General features: G+C 40.2%; 1 protein-coding gene across 2 annotated transcripts in view; it reads left to right on the top strand.

Moving 5' to 3' along the window:
- LOC103804271 (myosin light chain kinase, smooth muscle) overlaps window positions 1-10333 on the top strand; it is a 74489-nt gene that overhangs the window by 34251 nt on the left and 29905 nt on the right. The gene's annotated exons all lie outside the window — the stretch shown is intronic.

Genomic DNA, 10333 nt, shown 5'->3' with positions numbered 1-10333 from the left:
AGGTTACTGGGCAAGAGGGATTTTTTTCAGCTGAACTAGGCCGCCAATTCCTATTATCTTGTCACTGTGTGAGCCTTGACTCATTATTATATAAGTCACTGGTTTATATCCTTTGGAGTTAATTGGTTTGAAAGTCTTTGAATTCTATAACCTTATAAAGCTACATCTCAGCCTCCTGCTTTGCTCTTCCCTAAGAAATGTGCCAGAGAACAGTGGGATTCCCATAGATGCTTTTGGGAAAGTTGGGTGAAGAATCCTTACAATGTGCAGGAGTTTGCCATGTGTTTTGGCTGATGAAAAACTATCTGTTTCCAACTAAAAAGAATAAATTTCCTCTTGTAAAATTGCCAAATGCTTCAGTGAGACATCTCGCTGATGTCAGCACTGCCGAAGGCATGACAAAGCCTCAAGACTCCTAGTTTGTTACACATGCATTTTTAAGGCCAGATTCTTCCATCTGGGTACTCAAAAACGTGGGAAAAGATTGCAAAACTGTCTTACTTCTAGAAGTGGGTTAGAACCTCACTACTGAGATAAAATCCTTCCCTACATTTGCACCTTTAAAGGTGTTAAATGTTCAGTTGGAATGAAAGTTGGAAGGCATTTTTCTCCAAAGCTTGCCAGTCAAAATAGGGAAGCTATGCTTCTCTGAATATGCAAAACCTGAGATTTCTGAGTCTACCAAAGCTCATTCTTAGTCCTAAATTCCTACCTGTCCATTCCCTCTGCTCCATCCAAAGTACTGGGAAGAAACTTGCCCTCCCTGCCCTGACTCCACAATCATAACAAGCATTTGTGGAGAAAGTCCTGGTACTTTAGATCAGCTCTGTTTGCCTCAGCTATTTATAATAAGGCTCTAAACTCCATGTGAGCTGCTTCGCTGTAAGTTTAGTGATAAAAGACACATCTATGTGTATGCTGTGTGCTCAAAATGCTGCTGCCTGACTGCAGTCTACAACAGAGCCTTGAATGTATTGAGGGAAACTACAAATACGGAACATCTGCTTTCTGGAGGAGTGAGTCTGAGCTGACCCAGAGCTGTGTTTCTCAAAGGGCTAACAGGCTTGGCTGTTCTGAATTTTAGAAAATCAAAGACATTTGTTAAAATATAAAATGAAATAAATATTGAAATAAAGAAGTACTTCTTTCATTATTGCCTCTTACATGTAGGTTGCAGAGTCTTCATGCTGATGGGCAAGCTGCTCATGTGAAAAACTCCAATGAACATTCCTCAAATTAAATTAGGACTGTAACACATGCTGGGGAGCAGGTTGCCCCGGAAAGTTGTGCAGTCTCCATCCCTGAAGGTATTCAAGTTCAGACTGGATAAGCATCTGCACAATCTGGTCTGACCTTATAGCTGATCCTGCTCTGAGCAGAAGGTCTAAAGACCTTCCTGAGGATATTTAAGACCATCTTGGATCTTGGTTTTATACTTGAGGTTGTCAAAGACCTTTCTTCACAAAAAAACCCAACATTATTGACTTCACCTGCAATCAGAGGACAAAGGATCGAGCTTATTTGGCAGGATTCAAATCAGAAGTGATCCTGCTATGAATTAAACCCTGTGTCCTAGATTGTAAACTCTATCTGGGTACAAATTTTAGCAATTATTTTTAGTAATGACTTTTAGGCAAACAAAAACACCCTGCAATCCTTCGAATCTGTCTCCTAGAGTCTTAAATTTAACCACTCTCACTGTCAGACTCAGGCTTCAACTACAGTCTTAACTGACGTGTACTGAGGTTCTGACAAAAAGGATTTGAATAGTATGATTTGATGCAGTTTGGGCAATGGGAAAAGGTGCTCCTGAAAGAAACCCAACTTTATTCTAAGGATTTTTTTTCTATGCAATTTTAATGACTATCGATGCTGATAGGGCCACACACCAGATGCACAGATAGGCAGATAAGTTAGAGGAGACTTTCTGGCTGATGGCATGGTGATGAGCCACAAGGGCTGAGCCTTGAGTTTCACACTAATTCATTGTGTAACTTTGTGTGTATAAGCCCTAGTAATACTGGGAGACCTGCAGTAGAAGTGAGACATCCAAGCTAAGAAACATCTTCTTTTTAAGGCTTGACTGGTCAACAAATGTCCATGCTGAGCTCTTCTCTATTGTCATGATTAGCTCTCTTAAATAAGCAATTTCCCTAGCTGAATGATCTCTCTAGGGAGATTTTGCAACATGTTTCTGCTCCAAAATCGAAATGGCCTGATGGGAGACTGAGCTAATGATTTACAGCAGACGTTGTGTCAGATTGAAATGGACTTGTGTAGCCAAAGCTATTAAACAAGCCAGTGATGGTTTTAAGTGTAAGATAGGACTGATGTAGGCAAGGTAGAGCCATCATTCTACAGTGATAGCAAGGAATATTAATTCCTTTCATGCCATTTATTGGATGTATATGGCTATATTTGTCAATTTTATGGTTCTGAACATTTTAGCTATGTGACAGAGCCCAGTCTGTAACCACCTTTGAAAAAAGAACTTGGTTTTCATACTGGCTAAAGCTGGATATTATGACAAAGAGTCAAAAGAATAATACAGTATTCAACAAGGATATCTGGCACTGCACAAGTAGTCTGTTCTGCAGCTATGCCATAAGCTTCCTTCCTGCTTTTAGGCAAATTGCTTCATGCTTCCATGAGTAGTATACAGGACGTTTCTGTTGATCAGTGTGGGATATTAGTGATATCTTTTACTTTTTTTAATATAGAAGTAGAAACACATGTGCTACCTACCCAGGAGCTGATTTTGATCAGACTTGTCTGTCTTTTATAAATCCTTTAGTCTTGTATTGTTTCTGGTGTGCTATTGTGTGTATATGTGTATATATATTATTTACACATATATATATATATAGTATCATGGTGATTAATAAGCAATATGGTAGACATATGCAAAAGAATGAAAGGAGTGTCATTAGACCCTGAGAGTCCTAAAGTTAATAGTTATGGTGGTTTTATTACTCTAAGCATCAGTGCATATACTGTGTTTGGCATCTTTATGCCCTGTTGCAAAGTGATAAACCAAGTACTTGGGTACACATATATAAGCATGTTACACACAGGTATGCAAGAAGTATGACATGAATGGAGCTCCTCTGCTCCACTCTGTATTTGACATGGGATGGAGAAGTTACTTTCTGTGAGGAACCTGTTACTTCTATTCCTTTAACAGAATCTATATGAGCAGAGTTTCCAAACAAAAAAGAGAAAATACAAGTTTGGCTGAGAACAAGGTCTGATCATTGCTAACTCCAATAGTCATTGATTATCAGGGTAGGATTACTAATTGGTTCTGTGGAGGGTTTGGTTCTGGCTCAACAAGTGACATATACACGTGCTGTATTAGTATTTGTTCTTTACCCTGAAAATCTCTTACAAGGAAATGTGGTAGCATAACCAAGAGCTCACAGTGGCCCTATCAGCATTTTGTGTGAGTGCCTGAGAAATCTGCCTCAGTGCTAGTGGCTCAGCCTGCGTGGATCCAGCAGTGGTCAGTAACTGTGTGTTCCCTCTCTGGAAAAGTAAATGCAGCCATCTGTGAAGCAGATAGTGAAGTGGAACACCCATGGGCACTTAGACAGAGAATACTGCAGCTCAGAAGTGCTAACATGAATGCTTCTGAAGCTGCTTCTTTTGAGGAGCATCAGATTATATCCTGCAGTATCTATGTGATTCCCTGTTTACAGTCAGGGTCAAGAATGCAGTGAATTTCCTAAGAATATGTGGGTGGACTCAGTCTCTAACCTTTAACCTTTTAAATTCCTCTGGACTGCTGGAGGATTTTTGTCACTGGTTTTATGGTTAAAGGGCGACTAGACTGATGGTTAAGGAAGAGCTGTCTTATGTTGCTGCTGTTGTAGTTCAACAGTGTAATAACCTCCACTGTCAGCCTCCCCACTACTGCTTGGTGGCAAAACTGCAGCTGTATTGAAACTAAATTTTCACAGCAAGAGAACAATGTAGAGGAAAAGCAGCTTATGCTGCTCTATGCATCAGTGTTGGTACACTAATCCAGGTCTATTCCTTGAAGGGCTATCCAGTTTCAATGTCATTTCTGTTAGGAGAAATTTCAGTAGAACTCCCTGCATAGTTACTTTTTCCTAATACTTACCTTCACCTTTTTTTTTCTGACAAAGAAAAGGAAATATAATGCCTTATTTCTCACAGCAAAATTCCTGGGGTTTACCTGCTGTTAAATGCTAGGAATGTCTTAGTCACTAAAAAATGATTCATCACAACTCCTGCACACAAACTTGGGGTTCCTGGGACCCAAACTCACTCCAGCAGAGACTAATCTTCTAATACTTCTACTGGGGAAACTCCTAAAATTTACAGGACAGGTATGGGAGCTCTAATTCAGTTACCAAACCAGATACCTAACGTGTAGCACATGAGTAATCCAAACAGCTTGTTGATTCAGGCACAGGAGCAGATGGTTTATAAAAAGGCTCCTGAGAATGCATTATATATTTGTTTGTTCCATTAGGCCTGTGGCAGAAGGAGATGTTCTTGTGCTGAGGGTATTTGCGTGGGAGTGGTGAGCTCTGGTTTGGTTCCCAGCTCCGTTCTCCTGTGTGTCCTTGGGCAAGGTCATTTTACTCTTTTATGCCTCAGTTACCCCAACTGGCAAAGTGAAAACAGCAGCACAAAGTGATGCTCTGGGTCCTCACTATTTGTGAGCTACTTTGTCCGCAGGTCTCCAAAGGGCAGGTTTTGAATAACTTTGTTTAATGCCAGAGTTGTCAGGAGGGGCTGTGTGGTGAGGGATCTCACTTTGAGGAAGCTAGAGCAGTCTGCAGGGTACGTTACAGGGGAGGTGTGAATTTCAGACTTTGGGCTAACAAAACTTAACCATGGGGTCCTGGGCTCTGCTGGGGAGACTGTTTCATTAGGAGCAAAGTTCTGTTCATTTCAGTTTCTCGTGTCATTTTGCAGGAGAATGCAGGCATTTTCTAGTTTAATTTTATCCTAAACCTATGGTACATCCAGAAGGGTGTTAATGGCTGTTACAGGGTGTTAAGAGGTAATAATATCTCCACTTGTAGCACTCCTCTCCCTTGGAAAAAGAGCTGCAGGGCATAGTTTTCCAAGCAAAGCAAGGAGGTCTGCCATGACCCTGAGCCCTGTCAGCGATAATGCAGAGTTCAGTTATGACCTTTTATGGTTTCGCTCTTCTCCTGCTGATGGATTTCAAACGAAAGCTTTGCCAGTGCTGTCGGCATGGACAGTGTTCAACTGGCTTTTGCAGCATATTAAATACCTTCTCTGGCTAAACAGCTTGTGGAATGGAATTAAATTGTTTCTTTCTGTCTGTTCTTTATCTGGCAGACAAATATCACAATAGCTAATAATAGTATTATAAAGTAATATGATAACTGGATTTAGAAAGAAAACAAACCAATTTTGAGACTAGATAAAGGAAACTACTTCAGAGACATTGCTTCAGTGCTGTCTCTGTTCAGAAAAAGAAAAAAAACCCCACAAACCAACTTTTCAGAGGCTGTGGTTATACTGTTCTCAGTTTTCAGAGTCTTTCTGCTGGAGCAACATCTCTGCTTCAGAGCTGCCAGGGCTCTGCAAGCTCTTAATGCACAGCAAGCCCTATCGCCTCACTTTGGCTCAGCATGACCCTCACATCCAGTAGCACAACAGTTTCCATTTCCCTGCACTCAGTTAGATAAGGACATCGCTGCCTTTTTTGGTCTCTTGGAATGGTTCTTGTGTTCTGAGGGCTCCGTAAACTGAGCCATGTGGAAAAGGCAGGGAGGTGTAGATAGCACAGTTTCATGTTATGTGGGTGTCCTGGTGAGCTGTGGGTTCACCACCTATGCTGAAAGACAGGAAGTCCTTTTCCTTATCAGAAGGAATTTTGGGTTATATACCGCTGGGAAAAAAAGGCAAGGACATCAAGTCAAATTTGTCTCATAAATAGTAATGATTTAAAGGCTGAGCATGCTTATGTTTTATGCTTCTCTGAGAGCACAAATACAAATTAATTAAAGGTTACTCCAGGCTGTATATCAAAACCTGTTTACCAAAATATTTCTGAGAATTTCTCTGAGGTAGGAGTGCAACTGAATTCAATTTGAGAGCAAATAACAAGTGTATGTTTCAGTCCTGGTGTGGTCTTAAAAGTGGCTTATACATTTCATGTGAGGCCAGCTCATGACCATATCATCTGCCCTAAGGAACACATGCCACAAAGAATAAACTAGAATCTGACCTCCTTGCTCTGGGGCAGTGGTAATTTATGCCTCCATTTGTTGAAAAGTAAGGGGTTTTAATCTGAGCCTAGTTTGCTGGAGCACAAAGGGAAGAAAGGAGTAGAGCCCTCCTTCATGTCACCTCCACTCCACTCCTATTCTTCTACGCATTGCTTAGAGCACACAGGAGTTGCTCCTGCTGTTTCCTCTGTACTGCTGCTGTCAGTGACTTAATGTAGTCTCTGTGCTGCTGAGCAGAACAGTCCCTGAGTGAGGCTTAGGCAAATTAGCTGCTTATCCATCTCCTTTGCCTGCCACTAGGCTTTGGCAGCCAGCTTGGGGCAGCCCTACTGATACTCCTAAAGAGATTACGTTGGGAGCTTTGTGCTTAACATTTAACTGTCCACTCCAGCTATCTTGTTAGCATCTGCAGTCATGCTTTTAGGCAAATGAGGTGATCACACAGACTAGTAAAAGAGGTGTAAGAAATGTCTGCTGCAAAGGCACAGGAGTTTGTAGGATTCTGACCAAGTTCAACAGCACTGTTTGAATATAGCCAATTTGACCATGACAACCTAGAATATCAAAACACATAGCTAAGTCTTGATTTACGTGGTATGTGTGTGCTGTAAGTTAGCCAAGACTGGAGTACCCCTAGTTTCGTATGGTTAAGACATCTTATGGTGTTTTTCTTTTGTTGCATGTAACAGTGAAATTGAAGTTAGAGCTGAATATTTTAAATCAATTCCTTCTCCTATAGAAATGTTTACAAGGAGCAGTGCCTTTGTGGACACTCTCCTTTCTTCTAGTTCACATGTTGGCTTGTAGCTATAGTTTGGTCCAGAATAGGAAGAACAAAACTGTGGTCCAATAAAGCCAATGTAAAGCCCTCATAATATAAGCCAAAGTATGAAATATATTTGTGTCAAAGACTGCACATTACATACAGTGAAATACCAGAGATGGGCAGCTCAGGAACATTAATGGTATACTAAACACTAAACCAGAAAGACAAAATAGAGAACTGTGCTTGTCTTCCACACCCCTCCTCAACCCACAGGATATTTTTATTGGAAGCAGTTAATTGTGCTGATAGAGTTTTCATGTTCCAGAAGGGAATGTAGTTTGGCAAAATATTCTAGCTTTCAATACACACAGATGAATACAGGGTAACCTTTAAAATCCCCATAGAATAAACCATTGAGAAAAGGAACAGACAAATGGAGAGACCATCTGCAGATTCTCTGAATGTGCAGAGCTGTAGAATACCATCCAGTCTGATATCAAATAATTTTAAAGCATGGTAAAATGGTACCTATACATCTGTCATATTAAAAAAGAGCAAAGATTAGGCTTTTATTCTTGTTTATGATCTCCCATAGCAGCTACTACCCCAGTATTTACACACTGAACAGATCTGCAAGCAGTGGCACGTGGTAGACTTCAGTCAAAACCGTGCATCTTTCTGGCTCAGTAGAGTCCAGTCAGGGCTGCAGGTTTTATCTTTGCCTGCTTGGAAAAATTTATTAGGAAGGTAGCAATATTCCCAAATATTTCTGGCAAATATTAGTCTAAAGCCATGTAGCATTTCCTTTACTCCTCGTGTTCCCTTGGCCATGAATGTTTTCTCTCCAGTGCTTGTGTACCTAGACCTTGCCTCTGTAAATGATGCTGGCCAAAGGGATTGCAGTTATCTAGGTGAGTCATGGAAAGAGAGGTCACTAAGGTAACTGTGGCATAGGCAACTGATAAATCATGCCCAGAGTTTCATTTGGAAACAGAAGTGTGTTGAAAGTCAGCAGAGAGACAGTATTTTCATGTCTTGCACAGGAAGCAGGCTACCATGCTCTGCAAATACTGAAACAGAGGCATTCTTTCTTCCTTCAGTATAACATTCAGTGCAGAGCATTAGAGCAATGTAACTTTATTTTTAAACTAATACATACCATCCAGATTTGGCTGTGTGCAGAGTAGATGTCAAAGAATCTGCACTACTTTGACAAACCTGAAGAGATGCTTCTGTTAGGTGATGGACTACTGGCATAGCTTTTTCTTGGAAGTATTTTCCTCTTGCTAACAGCAACTGTTCTGTTCTGTTTGGATTTAGGATAAATCAGCTGTTACTTATTCAAGTTCTTCTATCAGCATATTGAGATGATGCAGCCATGGTTATATAGGAGGAAAACAAAACACAGAGCTGAATATTCTTCTGTAAAGATTTTGAAAAGGACAGAGGTAGCATCATTCCCCACAAGGTCTGCATGGAGAATAGAATATAGTGAAAAGAAGATGGCTGTTGCCACCTGTCTTACTAAAATCGTGCAATCCACGTCTGCCACGCAACCTACTCTCTGGTGGTTGCTGTAGTATGGTACAAGGGTTCTGATACTGTAAATGGTGTGAGCATTGAATTCTCACTTCTTGCAGCTCCAAGGAGGCTGGGGCAGGACTAGTATGGCGAAGAGGATGCTGCTGTTTGGGCACCAGGAGATCAAGACTGAGTTCTCATCTTTGCTACAATCTCTTTTTCTAACCTTAGACAAATCATATAACTTCTCCCTGATTCGGTTCATTATATTTACTCTATAAATTCATGCTTGTTAACAGACCCTTCTGTTCTGCCAGAAAATAAGGTAACATGACAACTAAGCAGGGCAATAAGCCATTCCAGAGGTTTAAGGATGTCTTGTCTCTGATAACATGTGCTCAACAAGAGATGCACTGTATAATGATGACTCCTAGTGGAATGGTGTTTTAAGTGTTGCCAAAATGGCAAAAGATAATCTTTTTCTTCCACCTGGGCATTTTCATGCTGAATGCAGTGGCAAACTCAGTGTTCAACTCTCTTCCTCCCTCAGAGTCTTTTCCTTCATACTTAACAAGGTCTATTTATATATCCCCTAAGTTTAAGTTGTGGAGGGAGATAGATTTTTCATCACAACTGAACTAAAAGGAGTTACAAAAGTTTTTTATCGGGAAATCATTGGACAACGTAACTTGCACTCTTCCAAAAAGTGACCTCATAGTTAACTGTCTTGATCAGATGAGGCTCTCCCAATTTCCCTCTCTATGAGTAAAACCACAGCAGTCAGAGGAGAGGTTCCTCTCTCCAAGAACTACAGCCACGTTTGTGGCAAACTGAGGCTATTTCTGTCTGCTCAGTGATTTTCCTAGGAATAAAAAGTATGGGGGAATAACTGATAGAGTCTGCCACAGTAAGGCTTTGATCAAAGTCCACAACAGTATTCCCCAGTATTTGGATGTTTTCATTGCTGACAAAGTGGCTGTATTTTTTGGCTGCTTTGCCAGCTCTGCCTTTCCTAAGGAGAAAGTGAAAATGTCCATTAGCCCATTAGCAGTTTTAATGAGTGAAATGGGACAAGATTTTATCAGTCCATCTCCAGTGTAACCACTATTTGTAGCACCTCACACTTTCTATCTTTTTCTTTTCATCTACTCTCATTTATTCAATCCTTTGATTTCTCTTTCAACCTTTGGCCACTAGTTCATCCAGATCAACATCATCATTATTTTGCAGGTTTTGCTGAGAGGATTATTTCCAAGGAAGATATTTGTTCTTTTTAAATTTTTTTCAAGTGCTTAACTTACACAATTATTTTATAAATCAGTAATTTTAAAAAGTCTTCATTTTTCTCTCTTAGAAAAACATTAATTTCAATAACTAATCATTAAACTTTTTGAAAAAGTCATATAACTGTGAGATTTTTGTGTTTTATCGAGTGTTTGCATAGTTGGCTGCTCATCTGCAAATCAGGTTCTGGTGATATTGGATCTATTAATGCAAGTAAGGACTGCAGGAGCAAACCTCTAACTGAGGAAAAACAGAAGTTTCTAACTTTTCAACAATTTCCAAAATGAATATGAGATTTTTTTAAATCTCTGTGTTTAAATTACATATTCTGAGTTGGATTCCTTCTTACTAAAGAGTGCACTAGGCTTCCACAAGCATCAAATAGGTGAAGTTGTTCACTAAATTGTTAGCAGACAAAATTATCTTGTTTTATACCAACAAACTCGTTTTAGTATCTCTGCTACCCAGGTATTTGGCTGAGTGGCACATTCTGAGGCTGTGAAAGGTTAGCAGTGGCCCTGGAGTA

The sequence above is a fragment of the Acanthisitta chloris genome, unplaced genomic scaffold, assembly GCF_000695815.1.
Source record: "Acanthisitta chloris isolate BGI_N310 unplaced genomic scaffold, ASM69581v1 scaffold936, whole genome shotgun sequence".
Lineage (NCBI taxonomy): Eukaryota > Metazoa > Chordata > Aves > Passeriformes > Acanthisittidae > Acanthisitta > Acanthisitta chloris.
This window is presented reverse-complemented; position numbering and strand designations above follow the sequence as displayed.